At 46.3% G+C, this 12,500-nt stretch overlaps 1 protein-coding gene across 3 annotated transcripts in view; it reads left to right on the forward strand.

The window, feature by feature from the left end:
- Positions 1-12,500, forward strand: part of tafa5 (TAFA chemokine like family member 5) — a 74,009-nt gene that overhangs the window by 28,617 nt on the left and 32,892 nt on the right. The gene's annotated exons all lie outside the window — the stretch shown is intronic.

Genomic DNA, 12,500 nt, shown 5'->3' on the forward strand with positions numbered 1-12,500 from the left:
TGGAAGAGCATGTTGGTTCTGAAATGGCCACAGAGCTGCTCGGCGTGTCCCTTTGCCCTCTGAGAGACGTGGCTCGATGGCAGTCTATGCAGTCGCCTGCAGCATTCTGACAGAAGCACCAGGGGACCTGGAGCAAACTCTATTACCTTCAGAGTGTTTTACAATAATTACAAAAGAAATTACCACATGGTTAAATTTATTCGCTTGTATAAACAAGGCATGTAATACACAGTGCGTGCTAGTTCATATTAGGAGCTGACGCATCTCTGCCACTGGCATATAGCCAGGAGGAAAGGTGATGGTTATTTCATCTTTAAGATAAATTTAGAGATTATAACTATATGTCACAATCAACATCCCTCAAGGAAGTACAATTTGTATTTGTTAAAATCATGTGCAATCTGCAGTCACGATCAGTAAAATGTGCTTATATCTATATTATATCTATATGTAAAAATCCCAGAAATAGAGTCCATATATATATATATATTTTTTTTTTCTTGTAAAATCTGATTTTTAGTCTGACCAACTTCAGACAAACTTTGAAAGCATAAGTACACCTGCTTTTAGTTTAAACATATAGGACCTTAACATTAACAGCAGAATTGTTCTTCAAAATATGCCAAGCTTGTTACATGATTCCATTTCCTAAATGGGTGTAGCTGTCAAAGATGAGCAGGAGGTCCTACATGAAAATAAGGCAATTAGTTTTACCTTTTACTAACATTCCTTCGTTGACTTGGAGAACAATGCCGCTCTCTCATAGGTGTCCGCTTACCCCATTCAGTTGGAAATTAAGGTTAGATTTCTTTGGCACCATGCCCAATTAATAGCGCTGCTCTGCCTAGCTCATTCTTAACCTCACACACTTTACTACTGCCTTTAAAATAACAGCTACATGTCCTTCACAGGTACATGTGTGTTATGTCAGCATTTATGACCATGTCAACGGCAGAGGCCACCGAGAAGCGTTCGACTCGGGTTCCTCGTGCCGGGACATTGCTGAGCCGAGGACGCCTTGATTTTAAGTCACGAAACAAACGCGCAACGTCATGCAGTGAGCAGCCATTTTGGAACATCCTGCAGGACTATTTGTGTTTGCTTCTTGTTATTGTCCAGCGTAGCTTTGTAGGCTCGCAGCCTCCTGTTGTCCCTCGCCGTCCAGTAGGGTGCAGGTGAGCGAGTGACAAGGTTCCATAGTGGTTTTTTTGTTGGTTTTATTTTGTTTTGAAGTAGGACAGCTGTTCCTTTGAGTTTAGATGATTGTCTAAATGAATGGAAACATTTGTTACAACTAAGAACAGAGTATGTTTAACTTTACAAACTTTGGGAGTTCAGTTAAGCTATTTCCAGTTATTCCAGTTTAGTCTCACATGCTTGTTCATATCCATGATGTATCTTTTCGGGGAACTCAAGTTCCATTCCTCAAATAATCCTTCAATATACTTCACTGGTATCTGCTAGCTTGCAGAAAGGGAAGACAAGCCAACATCCAAGTAGATGATTATCTGGAAATTCATCCTTCAGGGTTTTAGTCCAAGAGAGAGTTTTGCAGAGTAAGAGTCTTTCAGAAAGAGAATCTTGTAAAGGGTTTCCAGGCAAGAACCTGGTCTCCTCACATATCCAGACTTCCTAGGCTAACTTCTGCTCGCTGCACAGTGTAAGGACACTAATCAGATGCTGATCAGGTGATTCTTCCGAAGGCTGTAGATTACCGTCAGTTCCAGTAATGGTTACTTTCCTAACTTTTCCTCTTGTAGTTATGGCGAGAGTCTCTCTAGCAGGCAGAGTGGAAGCTGACAGAGAGTGGGTCTCCTTAGCGTGCATCCGCCAATCCAGGCAAATGGAGAGAGTTTGATAAAAGTTGATGAGGGCATTTTTAAAACATCTCTTACATGCTTTCAGGTTACGTGATGACATAATTACAGCAAGACAATGCAGAAAGCTTTCAAACCTGTAGGTGCATTCCAGTCGCCCTAGTAATTCCCTGTGAAGTGGACTACACAGGGAATTCAGACATTTTAAGGGAGAGTCCAAACTGTAGGGGGAGAAAATTTTCAGTTTGAAGGGAATGTCAAAGTGCGTAGGGAGTAGTGAATAAGTTTATCACTGTGCCAGACACTGACACGAAAGTTTACACGTCAATCATTGCATGTCTCGTCAAGATCTTCTGGTGAGTTGAGTCTGCTTGCTGACTGACTGAATATATCATAGTTTACTTATATGTGTGAATGGCACTAATATTTCATATATATACATAGATACATATATATATATATATATATACACACAGATCACTATAGTCACATTAGCAAACAATTGTCTAATTGCTCAGTTGTCAAGAGAAACAAAGAAACGTGACATGCATAGAGTCTCCTGCGTGATAACTTTGCAGGGTATTCCAAATGAAGGGATTTAATCCACAGCAGCTCACTGGGCCCACACGACATGATTAGTGTGTAGGAAGCACAGGGGCACTGCTTAGGGACCCTGTGGAGCGGAGTGCAACTTGCGATCTGTGAGATACACTGGGCATCCCAGTGACGTCGGAGCCCATTGGACAAGTGAGGACTGGGATTCCACACTCGTGCCACTCCTGTGTGGAGACGGTTTGGATAGTAAAAAGCCACATCTGTGTGGACGTATGAAAAACGGCAAACGGAGGAGACCAAATGCAGGGGCATCAAAGGCAAGGACACCGCCGTGGAACGTCAACCTCTTTTTAGCATGCAGGAGTCCGTCACTGCAGGGTGCATCATGGCATGGGAACTCCTGGCTCATCATGGCCATTTCAGTATTTCATCACTAGAGCATTAAGACTGAATGTGTTTCGCATGCATATGGGTGTATTCCATATGAGCATTTATGGTTCTCTTTTCCTCGCCTCAGAAAGAACACCGCCGACCGAGCAAAGTGTGCGCGTCTACGCACAGGCATACACATGTGCACACTCGCTGGTCCCCAGACATTTAATGATACAGAAATAGTCATGGCAGGAGAAAACACAAACATGTACGCAACTGGAATATGAACCAGACAGATAGCTGTGCCATACTGCATAGGGGAAAAAGGAGAAAAAAGCTTCATATTTTAATAATGATATTTACAGAGCAAATGAAATATGCCAGGCTTGCAAATTTGTGCCGCTGAACAGACAATAAATTATACCTTGTGTGGCCACGCGAGCCTAAGGATATCACAACCAGTGAGACGACGGGACTGGGTCTGGTTGGGCGCGAGATGAAGAAGGTGGGAGAGGAAGGAGATTGCCGTGTAGGTCCTGTCACGGGAGTTTATCTGGAGCATACATTACTGCAGCAGGCAGGTGGCGAGGTCATATGCTGAGCACACAATTATATCGGGGCCTTCGTCTCGCTCCCCACAGCTCACGAGATGCGCCTGGCCCACCAATGCACAGGACAGAGGCATGCTGAGAAATGCACGTGTGCGCGTGTGTGTGTTGGGGGGTTGTGTGTGTACGGCATACGTCCTCAGAACTGAGCCTCACAGTGCCTGTCTCCGCTGCACAAGCCTGCTCCCACAGACAGCCTATCAAAGGACAGACAGACACAGATAGACAGACGGGCTTCCAAAAAACAAACAGCTGTGGCTCGTTCCCTGGCGTCTGTCTCATCTCTGCTGACAGACGCACGCACGTACGCACGCAGCGAGCCGCTCGAGTGCGAATCAGGAAGTGCGCGGGCGTGTCCCAAATGGCTGCTGCACAGGCGGGGCCGGCCTTGGCGGTGGGCCTTTAATTGCCGGGCTAATCGACGGGCCTGGAGCTAGTGGGCTCCAAAGCACAGCAAGCGCCCAGAGCTGGAGTGCCGTAATTGGCAGAGCCAGCGCCGCGCAGGTCGCTCACGTAGCAAAGTTCCGTTCGGCCATCAGCACCAATAAACGCGCCCTCGGAAGAGCGGCGTGGGCCGACCTGCCGGTTGTAAGAGCAAATTAGCTGTCCGGCGATCTTAACAGGGAGGCTCGGACCGATGGCGGATTGGAGCGGAGGGAATTGAAGCCATAAGGACGGACTGGGTGATTACCGTCACGAGGGACACACAGAGAAAGTTCCAGTTCTTTTTTAAAGCAGGATGCCATGGCTAATACTGCTATTGCTGTCTAGTGGGAAAATCTTTTTGGGAGGTTGCCATGGAGATAGAGCCTTTCGAAAAGGTAATTGAAGAAATGCGTGTTGTGAGGGAGAGACAGAGAGAGAGAGCGAGAGAATGAGAGAGAGAGAGAGAGAGAGAGAGAGAGAGACTGGTATTTTCATCCTGACTCTTGACTCTCCTTTACAGAGTCTATGTGAAGATGACCCTTAATGACCACACTGTCGTTGATAATAGTATGATACCAGGACTTGTAGATGTGGGTTCAAAATAATGAAACTGTCCTACAGTTTACTAAGACACTAGTCAGACGAGGTCCAGGGGGTGTGCAACAGCAGAGCGCTTTTTAATTACAGAGCTGACAGGAGCAGGATACAGGACAACTCACACATGCAGATGGGTGGGATTGGTTTAGATATGGTGGAGGACTGAGAGCAGGAGCAGTGTGTGTGTGTGTGTGTGTGTGTGTGTGTGTGTACTCGTGTATGGGGGGCATGTGATCGAAAGAGAGAGAGAGAGAGAGAGAGAGAGAGAGAATGAATGAGAGGGACAGAAAGACTGAGTGAGAAGGAGAGAGAGACAGTGAGAGAGGGAAAGAGAGTGAGGGAGACAGAGTGAAAGAGAGAGAGAGGTGGGGGTTTGAGAGGGAGGGCAAAGGAATGAAAAAGATGATACAGAAGGAGATATAGAGAAAGAAGGAAAGACAGGGAGAGAGAGAGAGGGAGAGAGAGAGGGAGAGATGGAGAGAGAAAGGGAGAGAGAGGGACAGAGAGAGAGACAGAGAGAGACAGAGAGAGAGAGAGAGAGAGGGAGAGAGGGGGAGATGAAGAGAGAGAGAGCGAGAGGGCGAGAGAGAGGGACGGAGAGAGAGAGACAGAGAGAGAGAGAGAGAGAGAGAGAGAGAGAGAGAGAGCATGCTGACATTCCCCTGGTTTCTGTGGAAATACTGATAAGCATGTTTTCTCTCTTCTTCTCATAGCAGGGCAGCATCAGGAATCCATGCGCTGAATACTAATGAGCCCAAAACTGCTGTTTTCATTCCACACTGAAGTGTGTAATTTGAACTCTGAGCCTTTGCTCAGAACCTGTTCATGAACTCCCTGATCATTTCCTCAGGCCGTTTAGCAAACATAACGAGGGCCCACGGAACAAAACCCTGCCATTGCCACGTGCGTTTAATATGAAGATTGAACTTTGGCCATGAGGGAAATGATGGCTGACCATCAAGGCCTAATAGCTCTGCCTGATAATCATTTTGGCGGCGGCGGGAATGAATAATTGATCGTTTTCACGGAGTGGCGGCGGCGGCGGCCGTTAGCACGGCGCCTCTGGCAGGTGAAACCGTCCTGCGTCTGCATAACACTGGTGCCCAAGCATAGGAAGACACAGCACGTAGCCTCAGAGTTCGATTATGTGTGTGTCTGTGAGGGGTGGAGGGTTTGCTGTCCTTTGTGAGAAAAAACAAACAAAAGTGTTAAATCTCTGGAGAACAGAATTGGCTGAGTGCCAGGACGAACCCGGAGCTTTAACGCAGTGCGGGGTGGGGGGTTCCCATTTGCCCACTGTGTGTGTGTTTCCTGTGAGTATGACAGGCCTTGACTAACAATAGCAGAGCGAAAGGGGGAAAAAACGCCACATAACGAGTTGCATTGAAATCACAACCAATGTGCCATGTCACCTTCAGCTTGACAGGCACAAAATATTAGTCCATTTTCTTTCTGAGCAGTGGATCATCAGAGAGGACTCCACTTATTTAAGGAGGAACCTGTCCGAGGCAGCGTCTGTGATTGACAGGTCAGGGCTAAGGCGCGTCGTGGGCTTTGTAAAGTATCCTTGACTGGAAAGTGCGTCAGGAGGCCTGTCTACACAGAGGGTTCATTACGCAACACCAAACGCGCCATTGCACAAGCGCTCACCACTTACAGAGGCTTGACAAGTTTGTAACAGCATGCCGGCCTAAACGTTTAACGCAGACGACGAGCTGCCGATTTTGATTTATGCGTGGTCATAAGGGAAGCTCGGCACTCGCTTAACTGAGTATATCCGCGCTTTGTGGTCTTAGAAAAGCATGGCCATCGCCTTGCGCATTAGTGAACAGGCATGAGTTTGCACCGGAGAGCCAGCCGACATAATGGTGGGCGCTGATAAACAGGGGGTTTAGCCGAGCGGGGGGGTGTTACGCTGCACGGCACCCCTCCAGGTTTACTCCCTCACATACGTTCCCGTGGTCCCCACTAGACTGCCTCATATACACTGGACCCACTAGGTCGTAATCATTCTTTCACTTTTTCTGAGGTGGTGTGCCATGTGTGTGTGTGTGTGTGTGTGTGTGTGTCGGCTGTGGCTGGCCGTTAAGAGGTTCCGGCGGCTTTATAGGGGCAGGCTGCATGTGCTACAGTGCAGTGTGAAGCAGAAGCCGGAAGCCCTGTCTTGGAGCCCAGGCACAGGGAGGGCCGTTCTCAGTCCTACAGCCCACAACAGAGCTGCAGGAACAGGAATAGGAAGAGCTACAGGACACCACCTGATAACTGTCACCTAGCCGGCTTTTTGAGCAAAGGATTCCGTAATGCAGGGACTGGAGGGCAGTGTGACGTTAGATAGGTGTGTGTGTGTGTGTGTGTGTGTGTGTGTGTGTGTGTCCGTGTGTGTGTGTATGTATGTGTGTGTGTGTGTGTGTGTGTGTGTGTGTGTGTGTGTGTCCGTGTGTGTGTATGTGTGTGTGTGTGTGTGTGTGTGTGTGTCCGTGTGTGTGTGTGTGTGTGTATGTGTGTGTGTGTGTGTGTGTGTGTATGTGTGTGTCCGTGTGCGCGTCCATGTGCGCGCACGTGTGTGTGTGTGTGTGTGTATGTGTGTGTGTGTGTGTGTGTGTGTGTGTGTGTGTGTGTGTATGTGTGTGTGTGTGTGTGTGTGTGTGTGTGTGTGTGTGTGTGTGTGTGTCCGTGTGTGTGTATGTGTGTGTGTGTGTGTGTGTGTGTGTGTGTCCGTGTGCGCGCACGTGTGTGTGTGTGTGTGTGTATGTGTGTGTGTGTGTGTGTGTGTGTATGTGTGTGTCCGTGTGCGCGTCCATGTGCGCGCACGTGTGTGTGTGTGTGTGTGTGTGTGTGTGTGTGTGTGTGTGTGTGTGTGTATGTGTGTGTGTGTGTGTGTGTGTGTGTGTGTGTGTGTGTGTGTGTCCGTGTGTGTGTATGTGTGTGTGTGTGTGTGTGTGTGTGTGTCCGTGTGCGCGCACGTGTGTGTGTGTGTGTGTGTATGTGTGTGTGTGTGTGTGTGTGTATGTGTGTGTCCGTGTGCGCGTCCATGTGCGCGCACGTGTGTGTGTGTATGTGTGTGTGTGTGTGTGTGTGTGTGTGTGTATGTGTGTGTGTGTGTGTGTGTGTGTGTGTGTGTGTGTGTCAGGGCAGTTCTAGGTGAATTCACCAGTGTTTACATATGCTGCAGCATATTTCACTGTAACGCTGCATTTAAATTGGGAACCTCTCCAAGAGCTGGCTAGTTTTTGACTGTAGAAAGATTTACAAAGATGTGTCAATCTATTTTCAACTTATGTTTTTATGTGGCATTTATGCTTGAATCACCTGGCAGTTTGAACACTATTAAGGACTTTACATGTAAGAATTAATATGACTTTCTTTTACACCGAGATTTATGTCATTGTCTTGATAACATATACAGTTACTTTTTTATTGTTTTATGGTGCTTTAATAGAATGGATATGCAACTTTATCACCAGTAATAGTTAAAGGAGCATTAATTTCATAGGTACTTCCACTGTCAATCTTATGCAATGTGCAATAGTCATGAACCACGCACAAGCACCAGGCGTGTACCTGGGAAAGTTTGGAAAAGGTTGATGTAACTCCAGCCGGTTCTTGGAGGTTTTTCCAGTTGACGTTCCAGTTTAAACATGGGCCATTACGGAATTTAGGGTACAGCTGGTCTTTCCACTGTTTTTATACTACAAATAATTAATATATTTATGGGATATTTTATCATGTCCTTTTGTACTTGAACCCGTCAGACATCTACGTGTAATTTAGTTTAACTATCCTTGTATTTACCATCCTTTTACCCAAAGTATTTGACCAACACTTTGGAGTTTATACCATACATTCATGCAATTAATATGTCAATCTTACTGTAATAAACTACTTAAGAAATATAAAATATATATTTTGTATTTAAATACACGATATGTAATATGTAACTATAGCAGGCAGCAGGCAAAAAATAATTCCCACTGTCTTCATGACAGTGTTTTTCAAATGTAAGTGGTGGCGAGGCTACATCAACATTGTGTAAGTGTTTTACTGCTATGGTCAGTGATCAAGGTTACAGTGACTGAAACAGCTTTTTTCATTTGCATCCAATTTTCCCTGTGACATATCTGACCACAAATCATTTTGGTAGAGCTAAGTAAACACAATAAAGTTCCCTCAAAAAAATGTGGAAATACAAAACAAAACAAACAAACAAAAAAATTATTTTTAAAGCATAACGGTGTCAATTAACCTCTGTTCATTCAATATCCCTGCCCTTAATTTGCCTTAAATTGCCTTTCTGAGCATGACTGATCTGAGAAACATGTAAGTGTACCTGTCATCTACTTTCAGACATAAATAAATGACCTGACAGGATTAATCATGGCAATGACCGACCGTGGAACAGACTGCAGAATGCAGCCCATGCTGTGAATTTTCTGATCGTGCTGTTTCATCGCTACCGAGCAGCCTCTGTCTTGTTTTGTAATTATGTCCCATGCAGAGTCATAAATCTACGCATCAGTACTGTCGCTTCACGCCCACATGCATATTCATGCAGGTGCTAAGTATTCATGAGCAAATGGCCAACTGAACATCGGCTGAGCCGCGGCCGTGAAGTATAGGCTAGCTGGTGGGACCGTGTGCCACCGCCTTCTAGGGGGCGGCACTGAGCCGGACATTTGACTGGTGTTCTTGGCAGCACCCGTCCGATTTCAAGCTCCGAGAGGAGGGAGGACCGAGGGCCCGGCACGATGCCCACGCCTCAGAGCTCACGCCTCCTGCCACCGAGATGGAAATATTCCACAGAGCAGGGACAACCCCACCCCCCAAAAATATTCTGTGCTTTCATCTTGGTCTGAGTTTTCCTTCACTCGAGTGAGGTGGGGGAGGGGTGTACTGGGCTCCATCTGCACTTGACTGGGTGGGGGGAGGAGCTCGCAAGGTGCGATGCCGGAGTGGATGGGAACAATGGCACTGCGTGGGATAACTCACTGCGTGTTGATCATTGTCATTACAGTCGGCTGTCAGAGTCGTCGTTGGGATGATTAGGGGACACGCGGCGGAGCTGATTGCAGGCAGCCGCGGAGTGACGGAGACGGATTAGGCGAGTGCTTGATGAACTGCCAGCCCTGGGGTTACGCGGCGCGGAGAGCGATGACAAGCCTCCGGCCGCCGCCTTTTCAAACTGCAGCAACTCCGTTATATTGTGCCATATCCCAGACGCCTTTTGCATGTCATAAACCCAAGTGGCACTCGGAGAGAGCGCCGGGTGGCGCCTTTATGGAGCGCTTCGGCAGCGTAATTAGATAGGTCACTCGCGGCAAATGTGCGCCATTTTTTATTAATGCCCATATCGCTGCTTGGAATTCCAGAGCGGAGTGCTCGGAACGCCGCATTCATTTGTAATGCAGCATTAAAGAGTTGATGCTCCATGAGTTGGGAGCACAGGGCCTATACACTGCCATTTATTCCGTTTTCTACAGCGCCATTCAGCTCCCACATGCCGATCCGGCCCCTGTGCTTTCTCCTGGTTTGTTGCTACTTCAGTGTGGACTATTCTAATAACGTCTTCAGTGTGAGAGTGGCATAGTTATTAGGAAGGGCACTAGGGGAAGAGAGAGTTAGTGTGTGTGTGTGAGAGAGAGAGAGAGAGAGAGAGAGAGAGAGAGAGAGAGAGAGAGAGAGAGAGAGAGAGAGAGAGAGAGAGAGAGAGAGAGGATGTGAGCTGTCTTTATCGCCCAGCTGAATGAGAGTGAGATTAAAGACACGCCGCTGCCAGGCGGCATTCAGCCCCTGGAGCCGGGCCTCCCTGCCCCCTGCATGCTGATGAAGCCTCGTGAATAGCCTGGCACAGGCCAGTTCGGCCCAGGCTGGGGTGGGAGTGTGTGTGGCGGGGGGGCGTGGGCACATTACGGGGAGGCGCTCCACTTCCAAACTGCCAAAGCTCTCGGCTCCGCCTTCCTTGGTCGGAGGGGGCAGGTGAAGGGAGGGGCCAGAAAAAGACTGCAAACAGGCTGGAGCGATTGCGCTTAATTAGCGTTGAGTAATATCGCGGGGAGTGGGAACGCACGTACTACAGGACTTCCTGACAGCAGAAAGGGGCCGACATTTGTTTTCCGCTGTTCCACCCCCGTTCCACCTCGTTCCACTCCTCTCTTGGTGTGAGCAGTGATCATTCATTGCATTGTTTTGCGTCGACAGTCGGCTACTGGTATAAATAGCTCTCGTTATTAAAGGGATGAAGGCTGAGAAGTGGATTTCTTTCCTCCTGCAACAGCGTGATTAGACTAAGTAAATGAACTGAGGGGAAAGGTCAGGAAAATGGGCCATCGCTGTTCTGAAGTAAGAATGCTGATTCCTATTTGGCAAAAAAAAAGTCCAGGAAAGCTACTGTAACCCTAAATTTTAGCGCTCAGTTCGCTACATGCAGTCTGAATCCCTTCTTCGGAGGAGAGGATACAACAGTCGGGTTATATGAGTGAGGTTTAATTTCTTTTATTTCACACCGAACACCAAAACAGTCTCTTGGTGAAAATGTTCCTAACTCACTACTCTAGTATGTTTTCTCTCTTCTCATGTACTCTCTAATGGGGCCCCTGGAACATCAGTCCTTAGGAACCAAATTACCAGGACTGGCCTAACAATTCTCTAACAATATGCATCCTTCCTTATTACATTTTCCCCTACTTAAATGAATGACTTTTGTTTAAAAACAAAACAAATAAAACAATTTAACAACTCTAATTCTAACAAATCTAGCATTAAATCTTATACACTATTACAGTAAGCAAGAAACACACACACACACACACACACATAATTTGCCATGGAGTTTCACATTACCAAGACCATAAATTACTTATAAATTACTACTTTTTTTCTAAATAAACAGAGGTAACATATTTCAGCATATCAATGTGTATTTGCCAAACTGACTGACTGACAAATAAACTAACTCTCAGAAAACACTCCAGCAGAGCACCCAGGTAACTGAGACTCGAACCCAAAAACACCCTTAAGGCAGCCCTCAGTTTTCCCGCCTCAAGCCGTGGAATAGTTCCAGAAGCTTCTCTACATTCCAGCAACCACTACGCCGTGTCTGCCACATGGCTCTCAGCCTGCAGCATAGGCAGAAACTTATCACGCCGTGATGAACTGAATCCTGCTGATCTGCTGATGGAGAAAACGCTCACTCCACTGTAACTGGAGATTTTTCTGACCAACACAAGATTTTGCTCCTGCAAGTCTCTTCCCCCTTCCCCTACACACACACACACACACACACACACACACACACATCTCTGCGTGTTCTGTGCAGCAGATGCGCCTGCTTCCTACAGGTGAGCGTTCTGACAGCAAAATTGGATCCGACAAGCGATTTCACCGCTGTCGGCCAACATCAAAACGAGGTGCCACACCATGGGCAGGAGCTGCTCGGGCGCTCTCTACCCCTTGATTAAGCTCGTTAAAAGCATCATTTAAAAACCCCCACCAGGATGAAGGGAGGCAAAGGCCATCCAGGTCCCACCAATTTAGTATCTTTATCCAAATTTCTATTTGGAAACACAGCTTGTGTTTGGCTTTGCTCACTGAACATCTGTACAATGGTTCAGTTTGCCCAAAGATGTTGAGGTGTTAAAGCCAGAGTTGTTTATTTACAGTGGCAGAGACAAGGAGGAGGAATGAGGGATGGATATGTGTATGTATGTGTGTATGTATATATATATACATGTACTCTTTTAAGTCATTTTTAGCCATAATGCACAGGAAATGTTTTATTCATGCTGTAACTCATTTTCAGAGAAGGACTCCATGCTAATTTTAGTTGATTAAATTTCTCAAGCATGTTTTTAGTTAAAATGCCACTTTTGTTCGTGTCCCACACTTGGAATAAAACATTAATAATAATAATAATAATAATAATAATAATAATAATAATAATAAATTACATTTTAAAATTATTTCCATTCACACTCCATTGCATTGCATGTTAAACAACAAACATATTTAAAATATATTGTTGATATCAAAAACGTATTATTATTATAAACAAATTATTGTTTTTTTTGTCCTGCATTTGTATGTCTTAATAGCAACGCTGAACAAATCACATAACAGTAAAGTTCTTCAA

Source organism: Electrophorus electricus, chromosome 7 (assembly GCF_013358815.1).
Source record: "Electrophorus electricus isolate fEleEle1 chromosome 7, fEleEle1.pri, whole genome shotgun sequence".
Classification (NCBI taxonomy): domain Eukaryota; kingdom Metazoa; phylum Chordata; class Actinopteri; order Gymnotiformes; family Gymnotidae; genus Electrophorus; species Electrophorus electricus.